The sequence below is a fragment of the Sturnira hondurensis genome, unplaced genomic scaffold (genome assembly GCF_014824575.4).
Source record: "Sturnira hondurensis isolate 20B ecotype Veracruz unplaced genomic scaffold, ASM1482457v3 Scaffold0012541, whole genome shotgun sequence".
NCBI lineage: Eukaryota > Metazoa > Chordata > Mammalia > Chiroptera > Phyllostomidae > Sturnira > Sturnira hondurensis.
Genome location: NW_028085172.1, coordinates 2,163,660 through 2,182,336, shown reverse-complemented (window position 1 = coordinate 2,182,336; position 18,677 = coordinate 2,163,660). Strand labels below are relative to the sequence as shown.

Below are 18,677 nucleotides of genomic sequence, written 5' to 3'. Positions count from 1 at the left end.
GGGAGGGGTTACTAAATACATGATACTGATTTTGCTAACATATCTCCACTCTCCCTGTTGTAAAAATACCTTAGTTTGCTTAAGGGCTTCTAAAGTTCTACCAGGGTTAGATTAAATGATGCTTTGATTACACTTATGGGCTAATCGAGTAGAACTGAAGTAAGCGCACCCTTTGTGATCCATGTGACCCAACAGAAATGAGAATCCACATTTCCCAGTGTTCAGCTGACTCTTAGCTATGGTGAGCCTGCTTATACTTTTACTATCCTTTTATTACAATTTTGTTGCCAGTGCCCACACCCAGTAATAATGAATAAATGTAATTATGTTGAGGAGATATGCAGAGTCTCTAAACAGAGAGAACTTGAGGGAAACCAAATAATTGTTTGAAGACTGTCTAAGGTGATGCAATAATATGACTTGGCCATAGGCTGTAGGTATTACAAAACAGCACTTGGGAAAACAAAAATGCTTATTTTACCTTTTTTGCAAAAGGGTCCTTCATGTGGTGAATTGGTGCAGTCACAGAAGTATCCACTGCGCTTCTCCACACACTTGCCCCCGTTGTGGCAGATGCTGCCATAACTGCTGCAATGGCCTGGACATCCTGGGTGGACTCCAGATGTGACCTTGGCCCTCTCCTCCAAGTCCAGTTTCTTTCCATTCAAGTGTAAAGAGCGTATGCATCCTAGAAAGCCTTTCTGTTTTGATGATGTTCCCCCTAAGTGGCAAAAAATACAAGGAAAGACATATAAGGTGTCAAAGTGTTCCAATTTTTTTAAGTTTAGAAATGACATTCATAACAGTTAGCAATTGTTATGGTGTGATGCTTTGGTTACTTTTCCACTAAAGTTTCCATGCAGAATTGGAATTTAAAGAGCCTTGAGAAAATGTATGCCTTTTCAGGCTAGGAAAAACACCCACCACCCAATGTACACTCAAAACAGTTTTTTAAAGACATTATACTTCCTATGAAATTCTGTAATCTACATATTTAAGATAGGAACTTTAAGATAAAAAAAAAACTTGTCATGTTCTTTGCAAATGAAATAAAATGTCTTTTTAGCACACAGCAGAAATCTGAAGTTGAATGCATAGAGTGAAATTGTACCTCTGGAAAAGTTAGAAGCAAGTTGCTAGGCTCATGAAATTAGAAAACCACAAGGAGCTTTGTAATGCTTATTTGATTAGTGCAATATGATGAACTAGAAAGAGGGTGGATTTTAGAACCAGAAAAACATGGAGTCAAACTCCATATTACTAGATGATTAGCCGTACTGACCACTGACTCACCAGAGCTTCAGCTACTTGATCTGTACAATCAGAATAACTCTATTTCATATGTTTACAGTAAGACTTAGTTAAGATACAGTACATCCTCAATCACTGCTTTTGTATCTCTTCTTGTAAATCTTTATAATAGTATATCTATATAACTATTTGTGTATATATCTGTCCATCCAAGATATTACCCTCAACTTATTATTTGAAAGATAGATTTCTTCTTCTAGAATGCAGAAAATAATTGCTACCCCACTTTCTGCTGAGGGTACCTATTGATGGTTTCAGAGACATCTTCAATACTTGTGTAAATTATTCAAGAACAGAATAGATTCAAAGATTCAGGGTATTTTGCTACTGTTAGAAATCCAAGATTCTACTAACCTAAATGTCTAATATCAGAAAAATGTGTATTGAGAAACAACAAGCTAGAAATTAAGTTAAATCTCATCAGAGGGTATTTATTTTGTGTTGGGAATTCTGGAAGGTCCCAGAGAAGACACATGTTCGGCAATAAGGAACCCAAGTTCTATTCCAAATGCAATGCACTGCACTCAAATCCATGCACATAGATTGTGGAGGACAATCAGTTCTTCTAGTTCTACATGGAATACTGATGGAAAGGAGGAGAAGGTGTGTTGGAACACAACTAAGCCTAGCAGCCACTTATTTTCTTTGCAAGTCATCTCTGTTCTCTGAGCCTCATTCATCTCTAGTCCTTCCTGTTGCAACTTTATTAAATCTTGGTCTAGCAAATTACCAAATAAAAATATCAATATGTTCCCACCAAGGTGGATACAGATATGAATTTCAAATGTGCTATCTCAGAATGGGGATATAGATTTAAATAAGAAACAGAGCTGTAAGTTAAAGAAATGAACATGTAACCTGATTTTTGCTGGCATCAGTCCACATGGCAGGATGGACAAGTAAATATTGGAAATGGGGATGGTGGCAACATAGGGTAGAAATAGGGAGAATTATGCTTTCTCTGAATCACATAATATCATCAGACCTATAAATGCATATATTTATATGCAGACAGTCACTGTCTGCATCTAGAGACAGAATGTTCTTAAAGGATTAAATTAATGATAAAACGCCATTTTATTTTCAATTCTGCTAAATGATATCCAAGCCAGCCAAGGGGTCAAACCCAAACTGCAATCTTCTGCCAATCCCAATTTTAGTGAGTGCATCTCCTTTTAGACACAAGAAAAAACAATTTAAAATACAAGCAGATTATAGAGGAATGTTCATTGTTTCTTTCCTAGAGACTGTGTAGAATAAAGAGGAGAGGATTTATGCAATGAAATATTTTATTTTATTTTTCTTTCATTTTGTTGTTACTCCTTATGGTGGATTTAAATAACTCTTCATATATCTTCATAGTGGCACTTATATTCTAGCAGAGGTAGAGAATGAAGGATATATTGCACGTTATCTTTGCATGTGAGTCAGTCAACAAATTTCTTTTTTTAATTTATTTAATTATTTTTCAAGTACAGTTTTCAGTCTATTACCCCCATCCCATCCCACCCCCCGTGCCCCTCCCCCCTCCCATTTCCACCCTTCTCAGTTGTTGTCCATGTATCCTTTATACATGTTCCTCTAAAACCCTCCCCTATTTCCCCTGAAATTCCCTCCCCTCTCCCCTCTGGTCACTGTCAGCCTGAAATAGAGATCAGTCAACAAATTTCTAAATGAAAAGAATGAATGGGGTGGTTCCTCTGACAGAAAAGCACCCCTTGATGTTTCAAACATAGTATAGTGAAAATGACCCAAACCAAGGAGAATCAGTGCTATCCCAGGTGCTGACAAAACAAATTACACAATGGTCTATGAACTCAATGGCAAATTAACTAAATGTTAGGTTTTGCCTGACTGTTTTTTTATTTTTTACAAGGAAAAATAAAAACAGATAAAAATTAGAGTTTAGGCTCCTTTATTTTTTATGGAGAAGTAATAGAAGTAATGCAAGTGTGGGCAAAAGTAGGTTTACATTTGATTGTATGGAAAGTAATACAATAATTAACTAGTAATACAAGAATAAACTCTATGTTTTGTGTACTCACAACTGTAAACTTGCTTTTGTTCACCCCTGTATGTAGACTCAGTATAGAATATTTCTAAAACGATGTTCTCACTCACACACTCCTACCTTGTCAGGTCGTCAGTGCCCTCCATTTCTGACATTATCTACTCTGTATATAATATGTGTTAGAGGTGTGAATCTTTGTGAAACTTGAATACTGAGTAGAAATGCAGCCCCAGTTTTCCCTACTCCTCTTCTCTCACAGCCCTTCCCCCACAACTGGCCCTGTGGATCTTCTCTTGCAGATATCTAGGACCCATCTGCTTCCTTCCACACCCAGAGCCACGCACCACTTGAATTCTAGCAATAACCAATTGATGTATCTACTCTCAGCTCTGACTCTTTGCATCCACTCACCACCTTGCAATCAGAGAGATCAACCATATGTAAAAATTTAATTCTGCCAGACCTCTTTTATACCCTTCAAAGAATAGTCATATGTGGGGGGGGGGAGCTCAAATCCTTAGCACAGCTGATATACGATGAAAGGTATTTTCTCCATTTATCTCTTCATCTTCCTGCTCTGACTTCAGGGTATCAGGCACCTGAATTGTTAATGGCTCCCTGGTGCCCACAGTGTGTCTTGACTTTGGACCTCATCATGTACCTTGTGTTTATGTCATATGGTACTCTCCCCCAGGCACTCCACAGCTCTCCTCCTTCATCCCTACCATCACAAACACACACACCTACACTCATATGCACATATTTCTTAGTTTACATATTTCTTGCCCAACAAGTATTTATTTTAACTCTTTGCCTATTTTTTAAACAGAAGCCATTTTTAAATTCCAGTAAGTATTCCACTAAAGAATCAGAAGATCTGTTAACAAGGAACTTGCTTCCTGCATGACAAAACTCAGCTGTACTAGATCAGGAGTGGAACCATAGAAATGAAGATCGCATGGAGGATTAGCAACAGGGGAGTAGGAGGATAAGGGGGGGGGGAAGGTACAGAAAATAAGTAGCATAAATGGTAGGTAGAGAATAGATAGGGGGAGGGCAAGAATAGTAGGGGAAATGTAGAATCTAAAGCACTAGAGACACGTGGTCATAAACTAAGGGGGGGATGGTGGGGGAGGGGTGTACAGGGTGGAGGGGAATGAAGGGGGTGGAAATAGAACAACTGTAATGGCATAATCAATAAAATATATTTTTATAAAAGAGGACAACTAGATCAGGAGCAGAACCATAGAAATGGAGATCAGGTGGAGGGTTAGCAACAGGGGAGTGGGAGGAGGAGAAGGGGGGAGAAGGTACAGAGAATAAGTAGCATAGACGGTAGGTAGAAAATAGACAGGGGGAGGGCAGGAATACTATGGGAAATACAGAATCTAAAGAACTTGTGACACATGGACATGAACAAAAGTGGGGAATGGGACAACTGTAATGGCATAATCAATAAAATATATTTAAGGAAAAAAACTCAGCTGCACTAAAAGATGACCTGCATGCACCCTCCAATGACCACATTCTTACCAGGATCACAGCAATCATTCACATTGCCTTCCTGGCTCTTGTGGATTTGTCTGCAGCTTGTCTAGAGTTTACACAAGGTTGAAACAACAACAGAAATATAGCATTATCCTTATAGCATTAAGCTGCTGAAAGTCATATAACTGAGTCTCATACTTAACCTAGAAGTAGTTTGAGAATAAGAAAAATGCCTCTAATTCTAACAAAAACAAGCAGTTTTACTATATGCTAGAAATTTTATAATTAACTCAATGCTCTATAATAAAAATGCATGATCCATATTATTCATATTACATAGTTGAAAAAACTTAGTGTCACAGACATTATTTTGGTCAGAGTCAAGGATCAAACATATTTTCAAAAGATTTTATTAATTTATTTTTAGAGAGAGGAAAAGGGAGGGGGAAAGAGGGGAGAGAAACATCAATGTGAAAAATAAATACCACTATTTGCCTTACCCATGCCCATAACTGGGGACCTGGTCTGCACCCAAGCATGTGCCCTGACTGGGAATCAAACCAGCAACTATTCAGTTTGCAGGACAGTGCCCAACAGACTGAGCCACACCAGAATTTATATAACAGAACCAGGAGTCATACTGAGATCTCTTAACCTTCAAAGCCTATATATCTTCACAGCCCTCAAATCCTAAAATGAACTATTTGATTAGACAATTTGGGTCACTCCTATAAATGAGTGACTATTCACCTTCCTTCCCCTGGTTTTTTATATGGTTTATTCTCCTAAGTGACATATACACATATATTTATCCTCTTGACTTTTATATCACTCTTGCTAAAACTTACACCATTAGTTAGCTCTCCTCACTAGAAGCTCTGTTAGATGAAACTCTTCAGTTAGCTCTTGGCATTAAGTGTGTTCATTGTAATGCTGCTTCTTTGGAGTGAACATGAATCAATTCTTAAAAATGTGACTGTCATCATTTTCAGCCTGTCTTAGAAAACCTCCATGTGTCCTCTGGACAAATGCTCAGTGCTCCAGAGACACAGCTCAATTTCTTGTACCCTCCTTGAGCACAAGTATAAGGGCCTCTGTTTTCTTTTGTGCCCTCACCACAGTTGACATGATTTACCTGAATATAGGAATATTTCCTATATCCCCAATTTTATGCCAGTGTGGAGGCAAGAGCAACATTTTGGATCTCTGTAACTTTATGATTTACCAAGATAGTGTAGTATTTTCCCCAAGGAGTTATAAGTTGGGAGTAATTTCAGTTTATTTTGACACAAAGAAATCAAGATAAAAAGGTGGAAAATTAAGTTCCATGAAAGACAAGTAAAATGGAAGTAATGCCACACAAAAATGAGACCCACAGGCCAACATCTTTACAAATGTCCACTCTATAATTGCAGCACACCTAGAAAAATTCGATATTGTCATACTTGGAGAAAATGAGACTTTTCCTTGCTGCTACACACACATAGTCATGAGGCTAAAGATGTCATTCCTAATGATGTACATGGAGATAGTAAATCCTGAAAATGTAAAAAATTAGTTACAAGCCCCATCATTTTCATTCTGCAAATGAAAAAATGAATATGCTTAGGCTAGTTTTGGGGGAGTATTGTTAGCTTTTTAAAGTTTTTTTTAAACAATTGTTTTTTTTGTTTTTTTACCAAGACCTCATGGCCTGCTGGCAACTTACTTGGAATTCATACCCGTATCTCCTCATTTCACTGTTTGATATGGGTACAAGTTCTTGGAAACCTCTTGCCTCATTCTCATAGTGACTGGCACATTAGCAGGGAATACCAAACCAAATGGATGAGACCTCTAAAAATATCAAACATGGGGCAATCATAAACAATCAGCATACATTTCAGAAGCTGTATGTTATAAAGTTTCTCCTACTCTGTTAAAGAAAATGTGATCGGTGAAAAAAGCATAGTTGTAAATGTAACTGTAACTAGTGTGGTTATAAAAGCCTGAAGTTAAAATATTCTTTCTGGGAATCCAGCATGAATTGCCTAATGTTACCAACACTTCAACTTCACATTCCAATATCAGGGGCAATACAAGGAGGTCCGCCTTATTCTATGAACTTGAATCCATTTCTGGTACTCAGGAAGCACTCAGGAGCACAGAGGTAATAACAGTGATTACCATGTTAAATGACTTGAAAGATACTTCAGTAGCTAAAGGTATCTGGTCAGGCACAACCAAATTAATATTTAAGTACTGCCACATTCAATTTATCACAATAAAGAACAAACTAATATATTTTTCTGCCCAGCAAATAAAAGTATTCAGTGTCTCTAGATTTCCAAATGATAGGAAATGTAATTCTTCATTTGGGTTGCTGTGGTTAAATAGAGCATGCTATTATTATTGTTGTTGTTTTGGTTTTTGCTCTTTTTTGAACCACTAAATTGTAAAACTAGAAATATCATAACCTCAGCATTTTGAGATACCTGATATTTCTAAATGCATGTATCACTGAACACTAAACAATAAAATTCAAATCCACAGACTAAAATAACCTCCAGCAGCATTTTTCTTCTTCATGAATATTGAGACAAATTTGATAAAGCTGAGTAACATTGGAGATGGAATTTATTGGAGAGAAACATAGAAGCAGGTGCTCTTGCCACAGCTGACCTTGGCTCCACCTTGAGCAAGGTGTCACCTCTAGAACCATCCACATGCTCCTACAACTCAGTATCTTTGTGATCAGTCTAATTGAAATATCTGTGGAGAAATACCTGCCATGAAACACAGCTGCCTATTTTTCTTGTTGACTTGCAGAAAATTACCACATATTTAGGACATATGATAATACATAGCTATATAAAATTTGCATGAAACTATCAAACATTACTCCATTTTTACATACAAATTTCAGCCTGAAAGATTCATAAAGACTGTCTGAAGATAGTCTGAATGTAATTTATAAAAATTTCAAATGACTTGAATTTATTTCATCAAAAAATCTCGATGATCAACAAACTTCTACAGATAAATAAAATGTGATATTTAATGAGAATTGAAACATTAATATAAATTTTAAAATTATTTTAATAATTATATAACTTAAATAGGCTATTAATTAAGTAAATCTCATAATCATAACATTGTTGTAATTACTTATATCCTAGTTTCTGGTAGATATGAAAAACATAACAGATGAAGAAGGAATGATTCTTGTTGAGAAAAGAGAATATGATGTCTCTCTCTTTTTTTTTTAAGCTTACATGCTTTCAGTGACTACTTTCTTCAAGGCTTAAAATTTTACAAACCCAATGTAAAAGAAGCAAGTGAAAACACCAGTTGATTGCTGATGGAATGTTGTTACTTACAGGAAATTTATGCAGTGTGATAGTTGATTAAATATTTTATAAAGAAGAAGAAATTAAATCTGGGGAGATTGGCAACTTTTGGAACTCATTTATATCATTGTTTTAAGCATCTGAACTTCAAGTTTTATGTAAGAGCAGCTTCTTTGCTTTGATAATATTACAATTACAATATTAACAATTGATATTGTTACAATTACAATATTACAATGTTATTCCCTAACATTTACAGCTATATTTTGTGCTTTAAAGCTTTACCTGCCCTGCTCAACACATTTATAAAAAATCCTTTCAGCTGCCTAATGTGGTTCAGTGGATGACACGCTGGCCTACCAACTAAAAGGCCACTGGTTTGATTCCCTGTCAGAGCACATGCCTGGGTTGTAGGCCAGGTCTCCAGTAGGGGACACGCAAGAGGTAACCACACCTTGATGTTTCTCCCCTTCTCTCCCTTCTTTCCCACCCCCTCTAAAAATAAAAATCCTTTCTAAATTACAGCTATAAGACTGATCTTTCTGACTTGGACTAATGTAGCTAAATTCTCTCTCTCTCTCTATCACACGCACACACACACACACACACACACACAATTATGAACTCGTTGAAAGCAGTGTCATTGCACAATTTGTCAGTCTCTACCATTCAACAAGGAGTCTGATATATGTTAGGTTCTCAGTGACTATGAAATTAATAAATGCATGACTCAGTGAATAGTGTCTGTACTTTTCCACTCCCCTATGATCAGCGGTAGCAGCCAGTTCAGATGAACAACTTCTCTAAAGCTTCACCTGAGTCTCATGGAGTCAATGACCAGTGGAGAGTCATTTGCTTGGAGGTGAGGACTGCTTTATGTAAGGCAGCCACCCAAGTAATATGATTTTAGGGAGTATCAAAGAAGCGCCTAGTTTAAGAATCAACAGTCCCTTCTCTCATCATATTACTACACTTGATCTTAGCCAAAAAGCTGAGAAGTGATCATCATATTACTGATGACTTAAATCCATTATAAATGGTGCAGCATATTTTATTACATTGTTACGATAATTCCTAGGATTTAGGTATCAGCCGAAGGGGGAAAATGTAGCCCACTGACTTTAAGTTGGCACCACTAGAGTATAAATAGCTTATATATTATTTTTCTAAGAGTATTATGATTATAAAAATAAAAAATAATAGGAGTCCCTGGATATGTACAAGGATAAAAGATACAAACAAGTCTGAGATCACCTCAAAATTTGCTACATAATCTTTTTCTGGCATATTTTTTTATTGCTGTGGATAATGAAGCAAGCAAGAAAGAATTTGTAAAATAAAATTTACAATTATAAATGTTTTATGTCATATTTTATTCATTTATTTGGCTTAAAATAAAAGCAATTTCCCTTAGGCCTGGTCACAGAATGGTTTTGAAGGATTTTGGTATAAAGGATGCCTTAAGATTTCCCCTACCTACAAACAGCTGGCTGTTCAGCTGCAATTGGAAATGGCCCTCCTCTGAAGAAGTCTCCCTGCTCATCCTGGGGAGGCTGTCCACCTGGAGTGAGGTCACCTTGAGATTCCTCTCAGCCCGAACATAATGCCACTGGTTGTCATTCAGAAGAAAAGGAGACTGGACTACGAGCTCTAAGGGACCATTCCCAACATCAATGGCAAAAGTGATCTCAGAAGGAGCTGAAACCAAAAAGGGAAATAGGTAGAAAGATGAAAGGAGTCATCAATGCATTTAGGAAATAAATATATTGTGACTAAATAATATAAACAATCATAAGTCAATAGCTAGGTAAAGAGGAGTTCAGTAGAAACCCCCACAGTAATAAAATTAATATCTACCAAATACTATGCCTCAAGATTTTATTTTGGCCCAGTCATTTCTGAGTTTGAGAATTCAGGTAATAGTGTAGTGACCTACAACACCAATGTCAATCTGACACATATGTATATGTTTCAAAGTTCTGGGTTTTCTGTGACCATTTTGGCTTCCTGTCCTCCTAGATATATATAGATACTGGGTTACCTAGGCAGCTCCACTCCTTTAGGGAAAAGACTTGTGGCCTGGAATATCCAGTGCACTTCTCCATGTTATTTTATTGATACATGTGATATAAGCATTTGAACTAAGATTTTTTAAAAAAGAGAGAGAGAGACCCAGAAAGTTTAAGTGTATGTGCAAGGAGACATAGCTGCAAGTGGCGGTGTCTGGTATGGAACACATGCACCTCCCTCCCCACTCTGGGCTCCTTCCCTGACTCTATCCTTCTATATCAATTTACATATCATACAAGCCAGTTTCAGCCAGTGAGGGTTGGTAATATACATAAAGATATGACAATGATAATAGTGGTGGTGGTGGTGGTAATGGTGTCAGCACAAGTCATAGAGCCATGGAGGGAGAGAAAAAGAGAGAGAAGTAGACACAGCAAAGTAGGTACAATGAACTCTGCAAGACACTATACTAAGCACTGACCATAGATTCTATCATTTCCATCCTCAAAACAACCTTATTAGAAAGGCTTTGTTTTTATTTCAATTTTATAGGTAAAAAAATTTTAGAACTGTAATTTTCTGCTTCTCACATACTAAACTTAATCTTACTTCAAACTTAGAATTATTTTTTCTCAATTGAGTATATCCTCTTATATATGCTATTATTATATAATTTTTTCTAAATCTAAAGGAAGTGGACATTAAATTATAAATTGAAGCTAAGAAGTAGACAGTCCATTTCAATAAATAGAACCTTCATATGTCAGACCTTCCCTTTTTCCTAGCACCTTGGAGTTGTCCCCTTTCCTTTACTTCTAAAACAGAACATGGGTATTTACTGCAGCTGCAAGATCTGATAAAGTCATCAGCTGCAAGAGAATTATCAGAGGTCAAACAACACCTTGAACGACTCCCTCTTTAACTTTCAACCCTAACCTAAAGCCAGTCTTGATATAAAAAAACGCAACCTGCGGAATTTTAACTAACTGAGAACTTGAATTATTTTTCATTCTGGAAAATGTGAGCCCTGACTTAGAGGAAAAGCAATGAGATAGAGGCCTTTACAATGAAATTGAAAGTGTGGACTCTGGAGTCTTCATGGTCTCAGGTTAGTGTTCCAACCTTGTTTCGTATCAGTTTTCTCATTTGTAAAATGAGAATAAAAACCAGTATCTAATTGTCAGGTTGTTTATAAATTAATCCTGATGGATTTTACATTTTCATTCAATGTAATACCACTTTCATTTAAGACATTTTTGTACAATCTAAAATTCAGTACCAAAAAGTGCCAGTTGGACATTGAAATGTAATTAACAATAAATCATCACTTATTACTATGTGATAATAAACCATAACATTAGCTGCTGCTTAGATGAATCAAATGGCCTTGAAGCCTAATTCTTATTCAATTTACATAGGGGTTATTATATTATATTGTGAAATAGTTGACACTCAACTCCACATCTTCAGTCCCAGGCAAAGTTAGGTACAAGGGATCTTACTCCACACTAAAGCCACCAGTCTCCTCCTCTAAATAGTCTTGATTGCTGGAGTAAAAGAAGGTCAAAACCGCCAATTAACTAGAGTGGTTTCTTTGCTTTATGAATTGTGTATAATTGCAAAAGGAACACATAGTGCTTGATAATTTGCTGGAGAAGCATATACACACTGCAGCTATCTCCTGTGGTTAATGCTTTTTGCTACTTTTATGGAGCTCTTAAATGTCTGATTTTCTGCTGGTAAGACATTAGTTATGCTTTCAAGGGTATAGGATGAGGTCACATTATTGTAATATAGTCAACTGCCTCAACCAAACTATAGAAAACATCAATTTTAACACAGATGAATGAGACTCCTAATGGTAAGCATGAGTATTCCTGGTTCTGCGTCTAACAAGGGCAAGATGATGGGAGTAATCTACCCTGTGTATAAAAAATAAGAGTTTACCCTCAGTGTGGCAAGTAGAAAAACTAGCACAAGCAACTGAAAGTAGATCTGTTTCTTGTTACTACTATGTACCTCCATATCTAAATGTAAGTCATAACAGTCTTCTATTATTTTTGTCTAAGTATAACAAATGCTGATGTTAGTATAAATTTAACAATATGTACATGTAAGTCTCAAATAGGATTTTTAATTACTTCTCATTTAGAATGTATTCTATTCTAGAGGGGAATTAATACAAAGAACTCCATGTATGCTACTGGCTCCTGAACATGCAAACTCAGATATGCAGGGTAGGACAAAAGTGGGTTAAAAGTTGTTCACATGGAAAAGAATGTAAAAATTAATATATAATTATAAAACAATAAATTCTACATTTCATCTACTCACAACTGTAAATCTACTTTTGCTCCAACCTGTATTAATTTATTTTTAAGGATAAGAAGTGAAGTTCTCTAAAATGACAGTGGAGTAGGATGGAGCGACTCCAGTTCTCCTACACCTGGGAGAAAATCCTGGCAGATTTACAGAAGAACAGCACAATCAATTCCCCAACCAACAATTCCCCAGCATTTATGAAAATAAGAGACCAGAGATAGTGACGAGCCAGACAGCTAGAGGTCGTTGGGGTCTCAGGGACACGAGTAAGGACAGAGGCGGCCAGACCTGCAGCAGCCATTAGCCGGCACATAAAGACCTCGGAGCCGGGGCTGCCGCAGCAGTTGGATCCAAGAGGCTTCCTTCCGTCTGTGCCCAGTGACAGGGGCATCTGCCACGAAGAACATATCGGGAGCCCGGCAGCCCTGAGAAAAGTCAAGGGCAGCGGCAGCATTGGCGGTGGCAGCGGGATGGCAGCCATTGGCCGGCACGTAAAGACCTTGGAGCCTTGGCTGCCTCAGCGGTCGGGGCCCAGAGGCTTCTGCCTGTGCCCAGCAACAGGGGCGTCTGACACAGAGGACTCATCGGGACCCCGGCACCTGTGAGTAAAGACAAAAGCGGCAGTGGCAGGGCCAGCTGCCCTGGGGAGAGAGGCACCCCAGAGTAAAGTCAAAAGCAGCAGCATTGGGACCAGTAGCCATTGGCCGGCACGTAAAGACCTCGGAGCTGCTGCTGCCACACTTTCCAGGATCCAGAGGCTTCTGTCTACGGTCAGCATCCAGGTCTCTGCCACAAAGGACTCAGCGGGGGCCCAGCAACTCTGTGACTGTAAATATCATGAAGTACTCTGCTGCTGTCATAAACCATTTTGCTTCCCCCTCCAGCTGATCACACACACAAAGAAAGGAGTAGGTGGAAGCAGAGAACATCAAGATACCTGCAGGAGACTGCACCACTGAATTTCACAGGAATTCTACCACAGAAGTTCACACCATAAACCTAGGGAGTCAGGACAGATCAATTTAAGAAGCTGAAGCTAACGAGAAGAGTCTCATAAGCAATGGGAAGACAGAAACAATGCCCAAATGAAAGAAAAGGTGGAAGTCTCAGAAATAATGTCAGATGAAAGAGAGGCAAGTCAGCTATCAGATATTGAATTCAAAGCACTAGTTATCAGGAAATTCAAAGACCTCACAATGAGCTACCAGAAACTAGAGGGGAGCTACCAGAAACTAGAGGGGAGCTACCATGAGCTCTCCGCAAACTATATCAACATGAAAAAGGAAATAGAAACTATCACCAAAGGACAAGAGGAAATGAAGAATACAATTTCGGAACTGAAGAACACAGTAGAAGGAATGAAAAGCAGGATCGATGAGGCAGAAGATCGGATCAGTGAGTTGGAGGACACAGTAGAAAGAATCTCCCAGAAAGAGCAAGAAAGGGAAAAGAGGCTCAAAAAGAATGAAGATGGAGAAAGAGAAATGCAAGATAATATGAAAAATAATAATATCCGAATAATAGGAATACCAGAAGGAGAAGAAGAAGAACAAGGGATAGAAAACCTATTTGAAAGAGTAATGATGGAATATTTTCCGAATTTGATGAGAGAAAAAGTTACACGAATCCAGGAATCACAGAGTCCCAATCAAGAGGAACACAAAGCGGCCCAGTTCAAGACACATCATTATTAAAATGGCAAAATTTCAAGACAAAGAGACAATCCTAAAGGCAGCAAGGCAGAAAAAGGAAGTAACATACAAGGGAGCCCCAATAAGGTTAGCTACTGACTTCTCAATGGAAACACTCCAAGGAAGAAGAGAATGGCAAGAAATATTTCAAGTAATGAGAACCAGAGGCCTACAACCAAGGTTACTTTACCCAGCAAGGCTCTCAATCAAGATAGAAGGCAAAATAAAGAGCTTCCAAGACAAAAGAAGTCTAAAAGAATATGCCTCCACCAAACCAGCTGTAGAGCTGGTTTACTCAAGAAATACTAAAAGGGCTGCTTTAAGGAAAGGGAGGAAAAGAGAGACAGAGAGGAACTGTGGATCAAAAATGGCAATGAATAAGTACCTATCAATAATAACGTTAAATGTAAATGGATTAAATGCTCCAATCAAAAGACACAGAATAGCTGAATGGATAAGAAAGCATGACCCACACTTATGCTGCCTACAGGAGACCCACCTTAGGACAAAAGACCATCACAGACTAAGAGTGAAAGGCTGGAAACAAATATTCCAATCAAATGGACAAGAAAAAAAAAGCCGGGGTAGCAATTCTAATATCAGACAAAATAGACTTCAAAAAGGGTCATAAAGAGAGACCCAGAAGGTCACTTCATAATACTCAAGGGAAGAATCCACCAAGAAAACAGTAACATCATAAATATATATGCACCCAACATAGGAGCACCCAAATATATAAAGAAAACCCTAGAAGATTTCAAGAAAGATATTGACAGCAACACAATTACAGTAGGGGATTTTAACACCCCACTGTCAAAAATGGACAGATTCTCCAAAAAATATCAACAAAGATATTGAAGCATTAAATGACATTCTAGATGAAATGGACCTAATTGTTATATATAGAGAGTGCTTCATCCCAAAGAAGCTAAATACACATTTTTTTCAAATGCACATGGAACATTTTCAAAGATAGACCACATGATAGGACACAAAACGAGCCTCAACAAATTCAAGAAAATTGAAATCATACCAAGCATTTTCTCTGACCACAGGGGACTGAAATTAGAAACCAACCCCAAAGGAAAAAAACCCAAAACACCCCAAATCATGGAGACTGAATGGCATGCTATTAAACAACGAATGGGTCAAGATTGAAACTAGGGAAGAAATCAAAAAGTTTCTGGAAACAAATGAAAATGGACTCACAACAACCCAAAACTTATGGGACACAGCCAAGGCAGTCCTGAGAGGGAAGTTCATAGCAATACAGGCTTACCTAAAGAAGATAGAAACATTTCAAACAAACAACCTAATCCGACGCCTGCAAGAAGTTGAGGAACAACAACAAAGACAGCCCAGAGCAAGTACAAGGAAGGAAATAACTAAGATCAGAGCAGAAATATATTACATAGAGATTAAAAGCTAAATTCTAGGGATCAATGAATCCAAGAGTTGGTTTTTTGAAAAGATAAACAAAATAGACAAGCCTTTACGTAGGCTCATTAAGAAAAGAAGAGAGAAGACACAAATAAACACAATCAGAAATGAAAGAGGAGAGATTACAACTGATACCACAGAAATAGAAGGGATTGTAAGGAATTACTCTGCAGAGCTGTATGCCAAGAAATTTGAAAACCTAGGTGAAATGGACAAATTTCTAGAAAAATATCATCTTCCAAAACTCAATGAAGAAGTAGAAAGCCTGAACAGACCAATAACACCAAAGGAAATTGAAGCAGTATTCAAAAAACTCCCATCACACAAAAGCCCTGGACCAGATGGTTTCACAGGAGAATTCTACAAAGCATTTAAGGAAGAGCTAACCCCTATTGTTCACAGACTATTCCAAAAAATCCAAAATGATGGGAAACTCCCAAACTCTTTTTATGAAGCCAGCATCATCCTAATTCCAAAACCAGATAGAGACACAACAAAGAAAGAAAACTTCAGGCCAATATCACTAATGAACATAGATGCTAAAATCCTCAACAAAATATTGGCAAATCGCATCCAACAGTACATCAAAAAGATCACACACCACAACCAAGTGGGATTCATCCCAGGGATGCAAGGATGGTTCAATAGCTGCAAATCAGTAAATGTAATACACCACATAAACAAAAGCAAAGACAAAACCACATGGTCATATCAATAGATGTGGAAAAAGCTTTTGATAAGGTAAAACACCCATTTATGATAAAGGTACTCAGCAAAGTGGGAAAACAGGGAGCATTCCTCAATATAATAAAGGCCATATATGAAAGGCCTACAGGAAACATCATACTGAATGGGCAAAAACTAAAAGCTTTTCCACTAAGATCAGGAACAAGACAAGGTTGTCTGTGGGAGCCCGCCAGGCCGCAGGGGACCAAAGACAGAGTCCCCCACTGTGAAAATGGTGGAGGGACTTGGTTTCTGGTCCCTGGAGCCGGCGGGTATCTTGACATCTTCCGGACCTTCTCGTTCTCAGCCTTGAAGGAAAGAACAAGATCTTGCCATATGCATCATGTTCCAAGAAAGTGATAGTCATGAGGACACCGTTATCTTTGGGCTAATGTTCTCAGGATATGAGAACATCTTGCCCTCTTGATAGCTTTCGGGAGTGTACAAACTTTTGTAAAACAACATTGTTCTCAGGCCACTGCAGTTCTGCATATAAGCCCGCAGTTCCTTGAATAAAGTTGCCATTTGCCAGTAGAGCTTATGGTCCTCTCCATTCTTTTAAGTCCCTCGTCTCACCTCGCGACCACCCTTGCTGCTGCGGGCAGCGTCAGAGTGGCGCCCGAACAGGGACCCGGAAAAAGGGGGTCTGGGGGGACTAGCAGAGTCCTAATCGCGAGGATAGAGGAGCCCGAGAGGACCGCTGCTACGGGCGCCCGGTAAGTTAAAAGTAAAAGTAGCAGGGAGCGGTGTTGGAGAGTTTATAATCATGGGAATTTCCCACTCATCAGATCAGGGACTTTTTGAACAAGTCCTTTGCTCCTTATTGAGGGGGCGAGGCATTGCCACCTCTAAGGGTCAAATACGTCGTTTTGTAACCCTAACCCTAACCCTCTCAGTCTTTTTTGTAGCGGCCACTATCTCTCCTGCCCCATGTGCTGATCCAATCTCTTGGAAAGATAATAACCCCATAGGGGTGGATCAGTGGCCGCTACCTCAAGAAAAACTTAAAGCAGCCCAGCAGCTGGTGCAGGAGCAGCTTGCTGCTGGTCATATTGAGCCTTCCACATCGCCCTGGAATTCCCCCATTTTTGTCATCAAAAAGAAATCAGGAAAATGGAGAGTATTACAAGACCTAAGAAAGGTCAACGCCTCCATGCATCCCATGGGGGCGCTTCAACCTGACCTTAAGGTAGAGGCCGACAAGTCAGGGCCACCGGGCCCCGGTAAAGTAGACTGGGGAGATTTAGCAGATCAAGCGGCCGCCTATGACCCCTCCCATGGGGCTTTTCTTAATGTAAAGAAAATAAATGAGAATCCAAAGGAGACAGAACTGGATTTTAATTTTAAAGACCTCCTTCATCTTCTTCAGGCTTTAAAAAAGCAGACTTATGAAACTAAGGAGGAACCAGTTCAGGATGGAGTCCCCATAGACCCTCCTTTTGAAGATCCTCTATTTCCAAAAAATCCTACCACTCCATTAATAGCTCGAGTGGGATATCGCCCAGGTCCACCTCCTAATGATGTGAGCGCATCCCCGTTACAGATGGCGATGCGGAGGGCATTTCATGAGGGCGAATCCATAGAAGGATTTTCCTCTACTCCTCATATTTTCCCTGTTATCCAACAGCAGAACCAAGGCCAGCAGTGGCGAGATTACGAGCCCGGATAGCTCAGTCGGTAGAGCATCAGACTTTTAATCTGAGGGTCCAGGGTTCAAGTCCCTATTCAGCAAAAGTTTCACCTCTTTCTGTGCTTCATTCCAGATTCTACATAAAACAGGTATACCTCACAACCCACAAGGACAAGGTATTATTGAACGTACTCATCTTTCCCTCAAACAACAGTTCTCTAAATTAAAAGGGGGGAGATGGTATGATCCTCATTCTCCTAAACTGTTAGTGTCACATTCCTTATTTGTTCTTAATTTTTTAACTTTGGATGTAGAGGGACGCTCCGCAGCTCGGCATTGGGGGCTGCGTATGCGATATTACCCGTTGGTTTATTGGAGAGACCCCATAGATGGGTCTCGTCATGGACCTGACCCAGTTTTAGTTTGGGGCAGGGGGCATGTTTGTGTTTTTCCAGCAGACGCAGAAGCCCCTCGTTGGCTTCCTGAATGCTGTGTCCGACATGCCCAGAAGCAAGATGAACCGGCTGCGGAGTCGGCTAGCACGCTTGACGATACAGCCTCGCCTCAACCACCCGGAGTAAGCTCGGAGAAGAATCCAACGCCTGGCGATTTTGCTGAGCCTTTTGTAGATACTGAGAATTCAAGTGAAGACTGAAGAATATTGGACTTTTGTCCCTAATCCTCCCATGATGCATCCTGTGACCCAAAACGATAATGAC

The 18,677-nt window shown here is 38.9% G+C and overlaps 1 non-coding gene across 1 annotated transcript; it reads left to right on the top strand.

The window, feature by feature from the left end:
- Nucleotides 1-17,986: 17,986 nt before the first annotated feature.
- On the top strand, nucleotides 17,987-18,060 carry TRNAK-UUU (transfer RNA lysine (anticodon UUU)). The gene has a single exon. It is a non-coding gene; the product is annotated as a tRNA-Lys (tRNA).
- Nucleotides 18,061-18,677: the final 617 nt, after the last annotated feature.